This window comes from Hyla sarda, chromosome 2, assembly GCF_029499605.1.
Source record: "Hyla sarda isolate aHylSar1 chromosome 2, aHylSar1.hap1, whole genome shotgun sequence".
NCBI classification, from domain to species: Eukaryota; Metazoa; Chordata; class Amphibia; order Anura; family Hylidae; genus Hyla; species Hyla sarda.
Window position 1 is genome coordinate 230,980,748 of NC_079190.1, and position 18,144 is coordinate 230,998,891.

The 18,144-nt window shown below is 45.4% G+C and overlaps 1 protein-coding gene across 2 annotated transcripts in view; it reads right to left on the reverse strand.

The window, feature by feature from the left end:
* TPST1 (tyrosylprotein sulfotransferase 1) overlaps positions 1-18,144 on the reverse strand; it is a 100,452-nt gene that overhangs the window by 62,834 nt on the left and 19,474 nt on the right. The window lies entirely within an intron of this gene.

Sequence of the window (18,144 nt, forward strand, 5' to 3'; positions counted from 1 at the left end):
TAAATTATTACAGACAATACCGACAGAGAATGACAAGCTAGGCGACACAGTCTGTATGATGCAGCCAACCTTCCATTATAGGGAAACTGACAGCTGGTTCAGCCACACTAAACCCAAATACACAGGGTTATAGTGCGAGTAAACGGATTACAACAAGGTATTATTTACCCAGATCTGCAGTATGGTTTCAGAGATAGCCAGCTTCGCACTTTTTGAGGCGGGATCAGTCCTACCCAGCATGCTGGGTCTCACCTCGATTGCGCAAAGCCGGCTATTAGTAATGAAGGCTAATACAACGGGTATCTCCAAAAGGGACTGTGGATTCAGGTAAGTGATACCTTAGTAGTAATACAGTTCACCCGCACTAAAAAAAAAAGTATATTGGGTTTAATGTGGGTGGACCGGCTGTCAGTTTGTCTTTAAAGAATACAATGAAATAAAAACTACCATCTGAGACAAGGTTCCTCTATACAAACTGAAGTAACTACTAAAATAAAATCCAGTCCTGACTATATAGTTATGCAGTAATCAAAGAAGTAAAAAAGCTACACTGGTATTGTTATTAATATTTACATCCTGGTGCAAGCTTGGAGACTCAAGGACACTCACCTAAATTCACTATTATTAGCAATATATACATTATAAAAGCATCAGTGAGGGTCTCACATTTAGACTTTTTCACAAGTCCCACTGGGTTCTAGCTAAAAGTGACCCAGCATAGGCAGCTGGAAACTGTGACTTCACAACATACTGTAGGTGGGGGTCCTAAATGCTGATGCCTGGCCGATAGCTTATGAAAGCTATTAGGTTGAATGAGTGTCTATTGAGTATTAAGCATGATATGGAAAATAGGAAATTACAGAGATAAACAATTATTACACAAATAGAAGACTACCTTTTTACACAAAACATTTTTTTTATTAACCCTTTAAAACTTTAGACCTTAGTTGAACATCATACTTTAATATAACACCACACTGTTGATTTCAATAAGGAGGAGAGTCCTGATGTCACACACAAGACTAATATAAACAGGAGTACAAGAAGAGAGACCAAAAGTGAAAACAAAGGTAAGAGTATATAATCCACCCAGTCACGCACAGAACATTATTCCCCACTCATCGTTGAAGGCTATTTAATTAAAAAAAAAAAAAAAAAAAAAACTTTAGCTTATATGCAAATAGAAATATATAATATAGACTGACATAAAAGTAAAAAAATAAAAAAAAAAGATATATCTTACCGTTAGTTTTGTTACTACAATTATTTCCAGAGTATTTTACAAGAGAGGTTTCTTTAATGTTGTACAGACCATGCATCCCATAATCATAGGAGAATAGAGGACATAACCGGATCTGACAGGCAGAGTGAACAGTGAGTCAGCTCCTCAGTATATTGCCTCACCAACTAAAGAGTTTATGTATTAATGTCACAAGCAAAGGCAGTAACCATTGCTCCGGAGCACAATTCTATTATCATGTAGTGACGCACATTGGCATTATTTATAGATTCTTTCAGTCAGTGGAGAAGGTCAGCACACAATGAATGGGACCAATAATGCTTAAGAGTAGCCTCATTCACTGACAATTAAGGAAGCCACTATTGATTTGTAGATAGAGACTGGAATTGAGGGAATCGCTGTGGTTACTATACTAACACCATTGGACAGATTACTTTTCAGTTCATATTGGTCATTATTTGACTCCAGTTACCTGTTCCATTGTACAGATTATGGGTAGCTGAAGGTGGCATTCAGTACACGCACTAGCAGCATCATCGTTGCACTCTACTGAGGGGAATGTAGCACACAAGACTATCACAGGAGATTTATAGCAGCACCAGATTAGTTTTTTAAGAGATTTTAGAGGATGTTTGCATGCTGAACACCTGTGCTTCCTGTACACAGATAGAATATTGGTCAGACGTCAGTAACAGCATGATTCCTAAGGTATTTCTCACCGACATTCAGGGACCCATTAAAAACGGAATACGGTAGAAAATAAGCAAACACCATCTTAGACTCTAGGGCTCACTAAGCCTCATATTTTTTTCTAATATACCTTTTTCCCCCCACCTCCACTACCTGTTAACCCATGAATGTTCCAAAAGACTAAGCTTTATTAAAAAGAATCTTGCAAAGTGTCTTAATTGTATTGCTACACAATGACACGCTGCATTTTTACTGTATCATCAGTATCCTACATAAAGCACTGTATCCTCCCAGTTGCAAATAATTCTTCTCAAAACTCCAGTGCTACTTTCTAGGTGTCCATATTCAGTACAAATGCTCCTTAGGTTACTGCGCCCATTAACCTCAATAGCTTATGTTGGATATGGAAACCTAGGAGGCCTTAGAGAAGATTTGTTGGGACAATTACCATGAGGACTTTTGACAAAGAGTGGATCTAAATGTAATCGAGTACACCCCATGACCATACCTTCTGTCTTAACTTATATGTATAAATATGGATTTGTACTCCTTTTAGGAGACTGAACCTGAGAAAGAGAACAATCTATTCTTTAAAAATGTTGTTCAATAAAGCTTCCTACCGTATTTTTCGTCATATAAGACACACTTTTTCTTCCCCAAAACTGGGGGGGAAAAGTTGGTGCGTCTTATACGGCGAATACACACCTATCGGGACCCGCGGCTAATACAGAATTAACCATTCAGATGCGGGGATCAAAGCTGACCGCGGCGTCTGAAGCGAAAGTGACAATAACCCGGCTCGGGCTGTTCGGGACCGCCGCGGTGAAATCGCGGAGTCCCAAACAGCTTACAGGACACCGGGAGGGACCTTACCTACCTCCTCGGTGTCTGCTCCGTGTGGGGATCCCCTGCATGGCCGGCGCTCTCCTTCGACGTCATCACGTCACCGCACACGCCGTCCCGTCATCCAATAGGAGCGGCGTGCGTAGCGACGTGATGATGGCGACGTGATGATGGCGACGGAGAGCGTGGATCCCGGGGAAGACATCCGGAGCGTCGGGGACAGCGATGGAGCGACATCCAGAGCAGCGGTGACGGGTCCGGAGCGGCGGGGACACGTGAGTATTACTTCCTATACCAGTGGTCTTCAACCTGCGGACCTCCAGATGTTGCAAAACTACAACTCCCAGCATGCCCGGACAGCCAACAGCTGTCCGGGCATGCTGGGAGTTGTAGTTTTGCCAGATCTGGAGGTCCGCAGGTTGAAGATCACTGTTGGGTGCAGAATTTTTCTTCCTAGATTTTGCACCTTTAAAATTGGGTGCGTCTTATATGCCGGTGCTTCTTATAGGGCGAAAAATACGGTATGTACTTACCATTAGTCTGGAAACAGGACATCATGAACCCATCATCTCTACCTGCATCTTTATTTACGTATATAACAGACTTATGAAGGAAAGCTTTACTTTAACGCTTCGCAGTTTTTCTTGGGGACGATACAAAATTAGAAGTAATAATTGAGAACCCAGTAATTTGTGCATTTTAACAGGTGTACAAAGTGAGCAACTATAAACTATAGAATGGAAATAGCAACACAGAAGATAAAAGGCCCAAGAACGCTGTTATTATAATAAAAATTACAGAGAGAATTTCTTTACTTAGCCTTTACTAATTTGAGGGTACATGTCTAGACTTGGGCATTGCTGTTTATACAGATATCTGGCGCTGGCAGCAGGATATAAAAAGAATAGAGATGAGCGAAGTTACAGTGATTCGATTCGTCACTAACTTCCTGGCTCGGCAGTTGATGACTTATCCTGCATAAATGAGTTCAGCTTTCAGGTGCTCCGGTGTGCTGGAAAAGGTGGATACAGTCCTAGGAGAGAGTCTCTGTAACTTCGAATCACTGTAACGTCGCTCATCTCTATAAAAAAATAAAATTAAAATAAAAAGAACACCGAGGAGACAATTTTAAGACCTACATGTGGCACCCAGTAACCACATTTAATGTATATCCTGCATAAAAGATACATAAAGCTCATTTGCATGAAGTATATCCTGTGTGTATATGTGTATATATATATATATATATATATATATATATATATATATACACACACATTAGGGATCGACCGATTATCGGTATGGCCGATATTATCGGCCGATAATCACGATTTTGGGCATTATCGGTATCGGCAATTATCTTGCCGATAAGCCGATAATGCCCCGCACCGCCCCCACCGCACCGCGACCGCCACCCCCTCGACCCGCCGCACCGCACCTCCGACCCACCGCACCGCGTCGCACCCCCCACCGTAGTGCTGGGCGGTATACCGGTATGGATTTTTTCCCATACCACTATACCGGTCGGGCCCCTCCCCCACCCTCCGAGTGAATAAAAAAATTAAACTTACCCGTAATGGGGGTGGTCCAGGCCATCCTTCCTTCATGTAGTGTCCGGGGGCTTTCCGGGTGGAGGGTGGTCCGGTCCGGGCTGTCCTTCTCCGGCGGGCCTCTTCTCCACTCCGGGCAGGCTCCGGCCTAGTATGCTGCATAGACGCCGCTACGCCGTGACGTCAGGTGCGTCGCTGCGCACGGGCGTCACTGCGCAGCGACGTCTATGCAGCGTACTAGGCCGGAGCCTGCCCGGAGTGGAGAAGAGGCCCGCCGGAGAAGAAGGACAGCCCGGACCGGACCACCCTCCACCCGGAACGCCCCCGGACTCTACAGGAACGATGGATGGATGGCCCGGAGCACCCTGGCAGGTAGGGGAGAGAAGCGGGTGGTGGCGGCGGCGGCCTATGGACCCGCAAAAGCCACTGCAGATCATTGATTTAAAGCGCCCGCTTTAAATCAATGATCTGCAGCGGTGTCGCAGGGGGTTAAATAGCCGATAACTTATACCGAAATATCGGTATAAGTTATTGGCTATCGGCCCTAACCTGCACCGATTATCGGTATCGGCCCTAAAAAACCGATATCGGTCGATCCCTAATATATTTATATATACGTGTGTGTGTGTGTGTGTATAAGCTCATTATAGAATGAGAGGTCAAAAACACTTCAAACAGCTGTCTATAAAAAATGGCATTGACATCATAACTCCTTTTCATTAAACTAATGGCCACTGCTTATTTTACAAGGTGGGGGAAATCTCATCTTCAATTTCAATGTCACCACCAATTATGCATGCAGCCTTTTAAACAATAAATAAATGCATCTAAATAATAATATAAATACATAAATGGCTGTTCCCATTATGGGGGTGGGATTTGCTTAAAAGGTCTAGAGCATGGGTGTCAAACATGCGGCCCACAATGAATATATTTGCGGCCAGGACATCCCTGTGTCCCAAAAGATGTTTTTGGGACACAGGGATGCCCCCGTCAACTCTCAGCAGCCCCGCATTAAGTTTAAAAATGCAGGGGCCGCAGGGAGATAGCGTATGCCGGGACGTCACTGATGTCCCGTGCGTGCGCCCATAGCAACGGAGGCGCGGAGAAGCAGAACATGGAGGTGGAAGACGCGAGCTGGCCAGCATGGTAAGTGACCAGAGGCCCGTCAGCTTCGGTGGTCAGACCACCGCTCCTCCGGTCTCGGGACCTACAGCTTTGGCCGGAGCGGAGGTCAGAGCACTGAAGTGGGGCAGTACACAGGCATACAGCCTCCAGCCATACAGTGTATATGGCTGGAGGCTGTATGTCTGTGGGGGAACATACTGCACCTAATGTGGGGGAACTGTACTGGGCACCTAATGTGGGGGAACTGTACTGGGCACCTAATGTGGGGGAACTGTACTGGGCACCTAATGTGGGGGCCTCGTATTGACATTCGCTCACGTCACGCTCCCAGAATTCAAGGGCCAGCATTACTACGTCCTTTTTTTGGATGCGGCCCACATAAACTTAAACCTTGTTTTTTTGGCCCATGTTAGCCTTTGAGGTTGACATGCTTGGTCTAGAGGGAAATGCTAGTAAATTCATGTGAAGGCAATCTGTCGCCCAATAATTTTCTAGAGAGCAATGGTGGCTCCATTGGTGCTATGGTGGGAAAAAATATCTTCTACCAACCCACCTTTGACTCATTGGGTTGGTAATAGAGGGTGCGTTTTCCATTAAAGGGCCAGCGGAGATGCTACATACATATGCTCTAATTTCAAATAATACTATGTGCACATCTCAGCAGTTTACTAGCCAATTCCTGGGTGACAAATTCCCTTTAAATGACGTAAATGTGGTGCTTCAAGTCTAATGTGCACCTGTCCTTTTGCTGCTATTCATTTCCACTTTTGGCAAAACACAGACATAAATGGTGTTGTGTAATGACACCCTTAGGATTTATGCATTGTGGTGACAGCATCAAAAGTCCATTCCAACTACTTTCTGGTCAACCAGTCGAAAAAAAGAACAGGTTTAAAAGAATCAGCGGGAGGAAATGTCTTTGTGGAACTGTTATTACATATTCAGGAGCTCCCTAACAGTGTTAAAGGGGTACTCCACTGCTCAGTGTTTGGAACAAACTGTTCCGAATGCTGGAGCCGGCGCAGAGAGCTCATGACATCATAGCCCCGCGCCCCTCATGCTGTCCCGCCCCTCAATGCAAGTCTATGGGAGGGGGCGTGACAGTCGTCACACCCCCTCCCATAGACTTGCATTGAGGGGCGAGGCGTGACGGCATGAGGGGGCGGGGCTATGACATCACAAGCTCTCTGCACCGGCTCCAGCGTTCAGAACAGTTTGTTTCAAACGCTGAGCAGCGGAGTACCCCTTTAAAGTGTGATTTTAACCACTGCTCTCTCTGGTGCCACCAGCAGAACACATCTCTGAGGATACATTTAGATAATTTCTATGACTACATTGGTTCCTATAGAGTGTGACCTCATGTGGGTAGGCACCATACTGACAAGAACAGCGACTATGATTTTTCTCAGGATTAATTGGGGTCCAACTACTCACTAAATCACAGGCCACAAAAGTGAAACCTTATAAATCAGACATATGTTTTCTTTGTACAAATGTTGGCTTATATGAATATTATATTACGGTTCCAACATCTAGAATTATGGAACCATGTGTATACCCCTCACTTCATACAATGATAAAATAGAGAGACTGCACAGACTGAAGAACGTCATACACATATCACATATTTTCTCACACTCCTGAAATTGTCGTTATTATTCGGGTTTAACTCCAGACATATGCAGACTATGTTTCCGTAGATATTCAGCTGGAAAATACATTAACAGCTTGTAAATAAAATGTGAGGAGAAGTATTTTTACATCTTATTCATAAACTAGATTAGGCCACAAAACCGCATATTGATCTGTTTGCCTGAAAAATCGAAGCGTAGTGTCTGTCTCCTCCTCCTCTATTCATTCAGTAACATATGTGCTAACATCTGATCGCTAAACAGCCAAACTAACTCATTAGGCGTCTCAGATGGGAAAAGTACACAGGAAACCAGTCGTGCTCAATAGTAACAAATCTTAAGTGGAGTCTGTTCACAGGCGTATGTCTACAAGTAGTCAATACAGCTGACATTTTTTTTTATATAAAGTAAGGTTAGGTTTCCAAACAGGTTTTTCTCTGGTGTTGAACCAAAGACAGAAGCGTATTCAAAAGGAATAAGAAATATAAAAGGAAAGACTTATAGGTCTCCTTACTATTGGATGCACTGTAGTGGCAGTTATCAAAATAAATAAATAAACACCACCAGAGAAAAACCTAGCCTAAAAGGTAACCTTTCTAAAACTTTCATTGGATTAACAGGAGATGTAGACCTGGCCGAAAATTGTCTGTTCTTGTATTATTGCCTTTGTATTTTATCTTCGGATAGACACAAGTTTATCCCAGGAAGGTTAACCTTCGCTTATTGGGGATTTACAAATCCCCAATAGTATTTTCTGACATTGCTCTAACCTCGATGTAAAAACAAAAAAAATTCAATAAAAAAAAGTTCTGTTTTTGAATCATAAAATAAATACTGTACACTAATAGAATTTTTTTTTAATCGGCGCAGATCATCCAACTTCATTCTTTACTCTTTTTCAAGAGATTTTCTATAATTTTACTACCACAGATGTTGAAGATATGCAAAAGAGGCTTTGGGGGCCGCTGGGCATTCTCCTACTGGGGAAAAGCAGAGATTACAGTACAGCCTAGTGGTAGAGGAAGTGACCAGTGCACAGAGGGGAGTGACTAACTGGTGAAGAGGCCCAACTTTGCTAGGCTCTATTAGCTCCAACGCCTAATTTGCATATCTTTTTAAACGCTTAAAGCGTACCCGTCAGATCCAACAAAACTCATATATATATATATATATCACTCAGTACCTAATTCTGACCATGTACATCTAATTTTTGTGTCTAGCACCTTTATTTTTTTATTACACTTTTAATTTAGTTCACTAGTCTGAATTCCTCTCAAAGGGAGGGGGTGTGGCCTCACTGTGCAGGTCTCCGCCCCCTCCCTCAGTATGCTGTCTGCTCACATCTCCCCTAGCATTAGCAAAACTACAACTACCAGCTTGTCCTCACTGACAGTAGCGGGACACAAGCTGACAGTGGGAGGATGTTTCCTCATGCTGTGAGCCCTGCGCTCACAGCTGTCAATCAAGGAAGTGTGTCCATGACATAGGTGATGATGCATGGACACAGCATGACTAGTATGTGTCCAAGCAGGCGGGGGGGGGGGGGGGGGGGGCAGATGTTTGACTGGCTTTTTCAGTATGAAATCCTAAAAAAAATTCTAATGAAAGCAATTGCAAAACATATTAGTTTTGCATGCTTTACAATAGGGATCGACCGATTATCGGACTGGCCGATATTATCGGCCGATATTCACGATTTTGTTAATTATCGGTACTGTATCGGCATCTAACCTTGACGATAATGCGTTTTGTCCCCGACATCCGGGCCTGGGTCCAGAGAATGGTGCTGCTGTCTGCTTTTTGCATCTCCCACACAGCCACAGCAGCCCTGTAAGAGAACCACAGTGGCTGCCTGGGAGAGGCGCTTCGAACTCCGGCGTGGCGCTACTGCACTTATAGGTGAGGTCACGTCACCATGTGGGTGGCGTGACCTCACGTCTAAGCACAGCAGCGCCATGTCGGAGTTCACTGTGCCATCGATCTGTGCGCCCGCCGCCCTGCTCTCTCTCTCGTACAGAGCCCCGCTTGTCCTCAGTGCACAGAGTCCCGCTTGTCCTCAGTGCACAGAGCCCCTGCTTGTCCTCAGTGCACAGAGCCCCTGCTTGTCCTCAGTGCACAGAGCCCCTGCTTGTCCTCAGTGCACAGAGCCCCTGCTTGTCCTCAGTGCACAGAGCCCCTGCTTGTCCTCAGTGCACAGAGCCCCTGCTTGTCCTCAGTGCACAGAGCCCCTGCTTGTCCTCAGTGCACAGAGCCCCTGCTTGTCCTCAGTGCACAGAGCCCCTGCTTGTCCTCAGTGCACAGAGCCCCTGCTTGTCCTCAGTGCACAGAGCCCCTGCTTGTCCTCAGTGCACAGAGCCCCTCCTTGTCCTCAGTGCACAGAGCCCCTCCTTGTCCTCAGTGCACAGAGCCCCTCCTTGTCCTCAGTGCACAGAGCCCCTCCTTGTCCTCAGTGCACAGAGCCCCTCCTTGTCCTCAGTGCACAGAGCCCCTCCTTGTCCTCAGTGCACAGAGCCCCTGCTTGTCCTCAGTGCACAGAGCCCCGCTTGTCCTCAGTGCACAGAGCCCTGCTTGTCCTAGGTGTACATGGCCCTGCTTTAAAATGCCCAAAAATTAAAATGCACGGAATATCGGTATAAGTTATCGGCTATCGGCCTGAAAGTTCACAGGTTATCTGTATCGGCTCTAAAAAATCAATATTGGTCGATCCCTTAAGCATATCAAAAGTTTTTGTATCTGACATTGTCCATTTAAATCTTGGCTCTGTAGTGATCAATTAACTAATAAGAAGTATGTACAGATTCAGAGTCAAAAGCCCTATACAGTCATAGCCTTACTTTACAGGTCCACTTTAAGCTAACTGGCTGGTAGTAAATGGCTTTTTCTTTACTACCCTACTAACAACACTAGCTTTTAAGCCATGCTTTGTTATATGTGAACAGAGGTTACACTTCTACAAATTGACCCACTAGACTCCTGAACCATGAAGTGCATCCTCACAAGAAGAGTTAGGCTAGGTCCACACTACGGAATTTCCGCCTGCAAATCCGCTGTGAAATTGCAGGCAGAAATTCCTCTTTCTAAAATGTACTGTATAGTGAATGGGTTTCCGTTCACAAATTCACACTTCGATATTTGTGAAGTGGAATTTGTGAACGGAAAATCCGCTTGAAAATTTCCGCATGAAGAATGGCGTTGCTCATTCTACAAGCGGAAATACTTGCGGAACACATTGCAGTCTATTGGAGACCGCAGTGTCCGCACGGTGCTAGCCGCACTCGGTATCTCCAGCCGGAAATGTTATGCCCGGAGATTCTGCAGTGTGAACCTAGCCTAACATTTTGGAATTTCCGCTAGCGGAATTCCGCTAGGGGAAATTCCAAAGTGTGAATGGGAGTTTGGAATCCCACAAAAGTCTACGAGCTTTAATTTGAGGCGGATTTCCTTAATTTAAGATGTGCCCAGCATGAGAGTAAACCTTGGCTTAGATTTAGTTAATAAGGGAGGTTTATAAAGGCTTCCTGTGCAGTGGGGAGTTACAGTTAAACTTATTTTATGAAATCCATTCAATCTGGAGAGGGGCCAAAGCAGTGACAACATTTAGTGTTCTATTCTGTAATAATAATATGGGATATGCGGACACCACAGCTGCCAATGGATTTACATGCATGTAAATGCAGGTGCAATCATTCGAGAAGACTCCAGGAAAGACACCCCCTTTTTGCAAGCTCATGTTAAAGGGCTAGACAGTTAATGTATGCAATATATAGATTTCACTATGTAGAATGGGTTAAATATCAACTGCTGAACATTACACTGCTCTGTGACAGCGAACAGCACCACCAGCTGAATATACTGGTGACATGGGCCCAGATTTATCAAACTGTGTGAGAGAAAAAATAGAGAGATTTTTCCACAACAACCAATCACAGCTCAGCTAAGGAGCTGTGGTAAAGTGAAACCTGAGCTGTGATTGGTTGCTGTGGGAAAATCACTCTATTTTTTCTCTCACACAGTTTGGTAAATCTGAGCCATGGTGATATATTTACCATATATACATGGGACCACTACAGCACCCATTTCTGACTGGATTACATACAATTTCAATACATAACTACAAAGGAAATTTCATTGAGCGGAAATCATTAGTATACACTCTGGAATACTTGCTACCAAGCAACAGTATCTGTGACATGCAGGCAATGGGCTTTATTCAGAGAATTACACATTGCTGGAACACAACTGATATAGGTTATAGTACACACTTCAATTACAAATCTAACATACTTACATTTCCAGGATTGTACTGACCTAAGAGTGTTTGATTTTCAATGAGTCATGGGACCCAATAAGGGGCCCGCTGCTGTGGACATGGTTAGTCACCATAAGAGAGCACACAGATGACACATTCCATGGATATGGAGGGGAGGGGTGGCTACATATGCCATTCATTTCTTCATTTTATTCACTGCAATAATGCTGGAAACCTGGCATCATGCTAAGTTTCCCCAGATGTCTGAAGTGGACAGTGAATAGCACAGATAAGCATTCTGTCATAGGTTGTACCGGGCTTGGACATAAGTGTTATATGTGCCATAATATTCCTTGTCTATCTTTTCAGGCTTGAAGCTATATTCATTTCTATTAAAAAACAAGTAGGAGTAGCTGGTTACACTCACTTATGGCACTACTGAACTACACTTTGGGTAGTACATTTTGGGGTTTCAAAATTTCACAGGCACCGTATCAGCAAAGCTAGAACACCCTGCTCTGTACTGATGAGGAGCAACACCCCGAAACAGCTGTCCGCAGATGGGTCCTCTTTCTCTCTGGAGAGATCTCTGGCTTGGCATTAAAGAGGTATTCCAGGAATAAAAAACAGGCCTTTTACTTTCAAAGACAGCGCCCTCCTTGTCTCCACTTTGGGTGTGATGTTACAACTTGGCTCCATTCACTTCAATGGAAATGAAATGCAGTTCCACACCCCAACTGGAGACAAACAGGGAGAGGTCTTTGAAAGAAAAAAAAGCCTGTTTTTTTGATTCCTGGAATACCCCTATAAATCCCAATCCCTTTCTATAACTTTGTAGTTGGTTTGAAAAACTGATGTTAAGGGAATTTCTTGAGTTACATGATAAAAGAAGCACATGACTTGAATTGAGAAGAATGCAAGGAATCCAATGCAAAGCAAAAAACTGCTATACCAATGCACATATTTTTTAGGAAAAAAATTACATTTTTTTTTTAAAAACACTGTTTTCAGGCCAAAAAAACAAAGTGACTCTTCGTAGCCTAATAAAGGTCATATCTAAAAGTAACCTTCATGTAGTTGGATTCTCAGTAAGTGAGAATACCTCTGCCGGGTAAACCCCCTGTACGAGAGGATGTTCTGCATTGAAGCCTGAGCATTAGCTGTCAGCATTCCTAGAATCTTGTCTGAACCAGAAAACTGGTACTTCTCAGACCTAGCCAACTTACACAGTTTTTCCATATATGTAATTGCCATTAACACTGGCAAATACTCATCCCCAGAAATCCTCCTGGAAGTGGAGCAGACAATAAACCAAGCTGACTGCGTGGCAGGGACATAGAATATACGCTATGGACTGTCCTCTCAGCAATAACATCATTTTGTTTAGACATTTTTCCCAACCCAAAACAGATCTGATCAAACACAGCTGTCCCCATGGAAAGGAAAACTGGCTGCACATCACATTTTCTAAGGACCGGGAGAATAGCTTCTGAGAGGCCTGAAAGACTAGGAGTGCAGGGTATCCACTGATCACTAACCCAAAAGATGGAGTGAAAATGGGGGGAATTTATCATTAGTGGTAGTTCTGGGTTAGCAGTGAGTTATTTTGCATATTTTTTGTGCATCTTTTTTGATAGAGCAAAAAGCAAGTACTTTTATTTTTTTGACGCATTTTTTGAGCACATGTTTGTTTTTTTTAACGCAAAAATACACCATCAAAAAGGACACATAGGAAAGTGTTCTACCGAGACAGCCGGTGGATGCATGAGCCGTCCCACAATACTGCTAAACTACAACTACTCCCATCATGGGACAGAGTCTGTCTCATGATGGGAGTAATTGTAGTACCGCAGCGCTGAGGGACGGCACTTGCACATCCCCGGCTGCGGGACTCTTTTGGGACAGTTAAGACTACTACTGCAATCATGGACAGACTCTGCCCATGATAGGAGTTATAGTCCAGGGGCTGAGGGGCAGATCGCAGTGAGTAATTCTCCAGAGACCCGCTGAGATCCGCATTTAGCCGGCGGCACATGCGGCTCCACTGCGCTCCCGTATATAGCTTTCACTATTCATAATCCCCACCGCCTGGAGACCGGAACTCTGATTGGTGAATAGTTATTCACCAAGCAGAGCTCCTGTCTCCAGGCGGCAGGGATTATAAATTATGTGATACAGTATACAGGAGCCAGCGGGGAGACGCATGTGCCGCCGGCTTGTACAGTTAAATGCGGATCGCAGCGTGTCTCAACAGAAAGACCTGCTGCGATCTGCCCCTCAGCCCCTGGACTATAACTCCCATCATGGACAGATTGTCCTATGATGGGAGTAGTTGTAGTACCACCGCGCTGAGGGATGGAACTTGCACATCCCCTGGCTGTGGGACTTTTAGGACCACTACTCCCATCATGGACAGACTCCGTCCATGATGGGAGATATAGTCCAGGGGCTGTTCACCAATCAGAGCTCTGACCTCCTGATCTCCTGACAGCAGGGATTACGAATTATGACAGCTGTATACAGTATTCCCTGCCTGGAGCCGGCAGAGAGCGCAGTGGAGCAGCATGTGCTTCCGGCTTGTTAAAGAGGAAATTCTTTACTTTTTGAATTTCTTTTTTGTGTTGTCCACAGTGCTCTCTGCTGACACCTCTGTCCGTGTCAGGAACTGTCCAGAGTAGCATAGGTTTGCTATGGGGATTTTCTCCTGCTCTGGACAGTTCCTGATACGGGCATCAGGTGTCAGCAGAGAGCACTGTGGACAACACAAAAAATACATTTAAAAAAAATAAAGATTTTCCTCTGTAGCAAACAGCTGCTAAAAAGTACTGAAAGGATTAAGATTTTTTAACAGAAGTAATTTACAAATCTGTTTAACTTTCTGGCACCCTTTAACTCAATAAATGTGGATCGCAGCGGGTCTCAGCAGAATGATCTGCTGCAATCTGTCCCTCAGCCCCTGGACTATAGCTTCCATCATGGACGTAGTCCAGCAGCCAGGTGATGCGCAAGTTCCATCCCTCAGCGCTGCGGTACTACAACTACTCCCATGATGGGACAAACTCTGTCCAATGATGGGAGTGGTAGACCAAGGGCAGAGGGACAGATAGAAAGGGGGTCTATCTGTTCTGCCCCTAGTGATGACGCCATTCGGGGCAGAGCTACACTGTCCAAGCCTGAAGCCAGGATGGTAAGTATGGCTCTGTTCTCATTATGCGTTTTGCATAATGGGAACAGAGCCTTTCTGGCAGTGTGTTCCCAAACATGGAGACTCCAGCTGTTGCTTAACTACAGCTCCTCCCTCCCCCCCCCCCCCCCCCCATGATGGGAGTTGTAGTTTGGCAACAATTGGAGGCTCCCTGATTAGGAACACACTGCATTATGTGTGCTCTCCCCAGGGGAGAGTGCAAAAAATTGTACTAACCCATATTTCTTGTTTCTCTTTTCTTTTCATTTCAGATACGTGAATGCGGAGGACTACGTCAGATTCGGTGGACTGCGATGATTACCAACGTTTTTTTAATTTCAATAAAATGGTTAACGAGGGCATTTTTTTTCAATGTGTCGTGTTTTTTTATAATTGAATTTTCAGGCTTAGTAGTGGAAGCCGTCTTGTAGACAGAATCCACTACTAAGCTTGGGCTTTGCGTTAGCCCCAAAATCAGCTAGCGCTAACCCCCAATTATTACCCCGGTACCCACCGCAACAGGGGTGCAGGGAAGAGCTGGTACCAACAGGCCCGTAGTGTCAAAAATGGCGCTTTATAAATAAAATAAAAATGTGTGTGATTCTCCCTATTTTCAGTATGAGCCAGATACCAACCAAGCAGCAACAGCCTGACGTTACCAGGGTGGGCGAGGACCATTCTTTCTGGCCCTCCCCAGCCAAAATAACGCCAGCCTGTTACCGCCTAGGCCCAGAAGCGCAATTTTTGAAGCACCAGGCCTGTTGGTACCGGCTCGTACCGGCACCCCTGTGGCGGTGGGTACCGGGGTAGTAATTGGAGGTTAGCGCTAAATGATTTCAAGGCTAACGCTAAGCCCCGGCTTAGTTATGGATTCTGTCTACAAAACACGACACATGGGAAAAAATGTTTATAAAAAAAAAAAAACACTCCCCCACAGCCATCGTTAACCCTTTTATTCGCAATAAAAAAAAATGCTTGTCATCGTCGCAATCCACCGAATCTGAATCAGTCCTCCGCATTCACGTATCTGAAATGAGAAAAAAAGAAGAACAAAAAAAGGTTAGTACTTTTTTGGTGCTCTACCCTGGGAGTGTACCCATACTGCAGTGTGTTCCTAAACAGGGAGCCTCCAATTGTTGATGTCTGCCTGTTGTATCCTGTATATACAGTCATCTATAGACAGCTGTATATACAGGATAGCGCATAAAGACTTAAAGGGGTTGTGCGCTGCCCTGCAGTTCGAGCTGTTCCGCTCACAGCATCCGTTCATTACACCAAACGCTGTTTTACTTGTTTTACAACAACGGGAGGTCCGCAGGTTGGAGACCACTGGCGTACAGTGAGTTCCATCGCCGGCGGACCCCAACAAAGAGGAGGAGGGCAGTGCTTGACATCTGTGAGTAGTACCCCGCTGGGCTGATAATTAATTGGGGGGAGCAGAACAGCGCTGGCGGGTCACATGATTTGGGGGGGGCAGAACAGCGCTGGCGGGTCACATGATTTAGGGGGGGTGGTTTGAAAATACCGTTATATACCAGGGAACCGCCGTAAGTTAAAAAAATACTGTGATACCCATATTTGGTCATACTGCCCAGCCCTAGTGCAGAGCATCACTACTTACCTCCACCAGCTGTATAGTATACAGGGGTGCATAGTGTACCCATGTATACTATACAGGAGTCCAACAAGGAAAGTATTAACCCTTGCTGCTGAGCAGTTCTGGGTTAAAGGGGTTGTGCGCTGCCCTGCAGTTCGGAGCTCCGCTCACAGTGTCCGCTCACAGCGTCCGCTCACTTCCGTCACGCCCGGCCCCTTTGTGACGTCTCTCTCGCCCCCTCAACGAAAGTCTATGGGAAGGGGGCGCGACCGCTGTCACGAGGGGGTGGGCGAGACGTCACGAAGGGGCCGGGCGTGACGTCATGCCTAGCGGCCGCGAACACTGAAGCAGCATATTCTTTAAAAAGATTGTCTAGGGACAAAAAAAAACTGATTTCCATAGTCTGAAAGACTAGGAACGCTACATCATTGTCACAATTTCACTGTGTGTCCTGAAACTTGCACTACCACATGGTTTAAGTAAGTTCTGTAAGTTGTGAGGAGAGGCCCTCATGTATCAGATTGTTTACCCAGTACATCCCACGGATTTTCGATCAAGTTGAGATTTGGGGTATTCGGAGGCCAAGTCACCACCCTGAGCTCTTTGCCATGGTCCTCAAACCACTGCTAAACTATTTTTGAGGTATGGCAGGGTGCAATATCCTGAAGAAAGAGGCCACTGACATTAGGGAACGCTGATGTCATAAAAGGTAGATGGTACGTAGAAAGGTAACATTCACATAAATTCCAGGACACTAAATCACCTCCAATGGCTTGCCTTCTTCCAATAGTGCATCCTAGTGCCACATCAGGTAAATGTTGCTCACACTCATGGCTGTCCACGTGATGTAAGAAAACAAAAACAACCATCATTCATTATACAAGGCCACAATCTTCCTTTTTTTCTATGGTCCATTTCTGATGTCCATGTGCCCATTTTAGGTGGTTTCTGTGGTGGATAGAGGTCAGCATGAGCACTCTGGTCGGTCTGCAGCTACACAGTCCCATACACAACAATCTGTAACGTACAGTGAGCTCTGACGCCTTTCTATCATAGCCAGCTTTAACTCCATGCGCATGCTTGAGATTTGGGTGTCCATGACCTAGACAACGGCTGACCGCTTGTCCTTCCTTGGATCACTGTAACCATTACACCCCACAGGACTTGTTGTTTTCGATACAGTCACGGGATGTGGGAATCGTATCACCCGACGCCCGGGACATGCAGTTCCGGGCGCCAGGCAGGTGAATTCGACATTTAGCCCTGCTTCGGGCAAGCAGCGCTAAATGCCAGAAGAATTCACATATGACAGGGAAATACTGTTTTGTCCAGTCACTAAACTGCTATACGCTGCAGCTGTATGCTGCAGCCTATAGCGAGCCTTCCTGGCGGAGGTGCACACGGTGAGTGACATCATCGCACGTGCCCCACAGGACGATGGGACGCTGACGTCCTGCTCTGCGCATTCCATGACGTCACTCACCGCGTGCACCTCCTCCAGGAAGTCCCCGCAGGGAACAGGGAGATGTAAGTAGCAGTGAGTTACTTACTCAAACTTGGCTACTTACTATATAAGAGGGAACCTGCCTACCACTAGGGGCTAACCTATCTATTTAGGGCAGTGCTTCCCAACCATGTTGCCTCCAGTTGTTGCAAAACTACAACTCTCAGCATGCCCGGACAGCCTTCGGCTGTCCAGGCATGCTGGGAGTTGTAGTTTTGCAACAGCTGGTGGCACCCTGGTTGAACCTTAGGTGGTATAATTGTTTAAATGGGAGCCCTAACTGCCGGGGGTCATATCTATCTGGGGGGCCTTTCTACCTACTGGGAAGCCCCACCTAATCATCAGGTAGGGCTCCCCAGTAGGTAGAGAGGACCCCAGATAGATAGGACCCCCAATCAGTGATGGGAGTCCTATCTATCTGGGGCCTGTCTACCTACTGGGGAGTCCTACCTGATGGGGTTTCAAATCTATCTGGGGGACTGTGTACCTACTGAAGAGCCCTACCTGATGGGAGTCATATCTATCTGG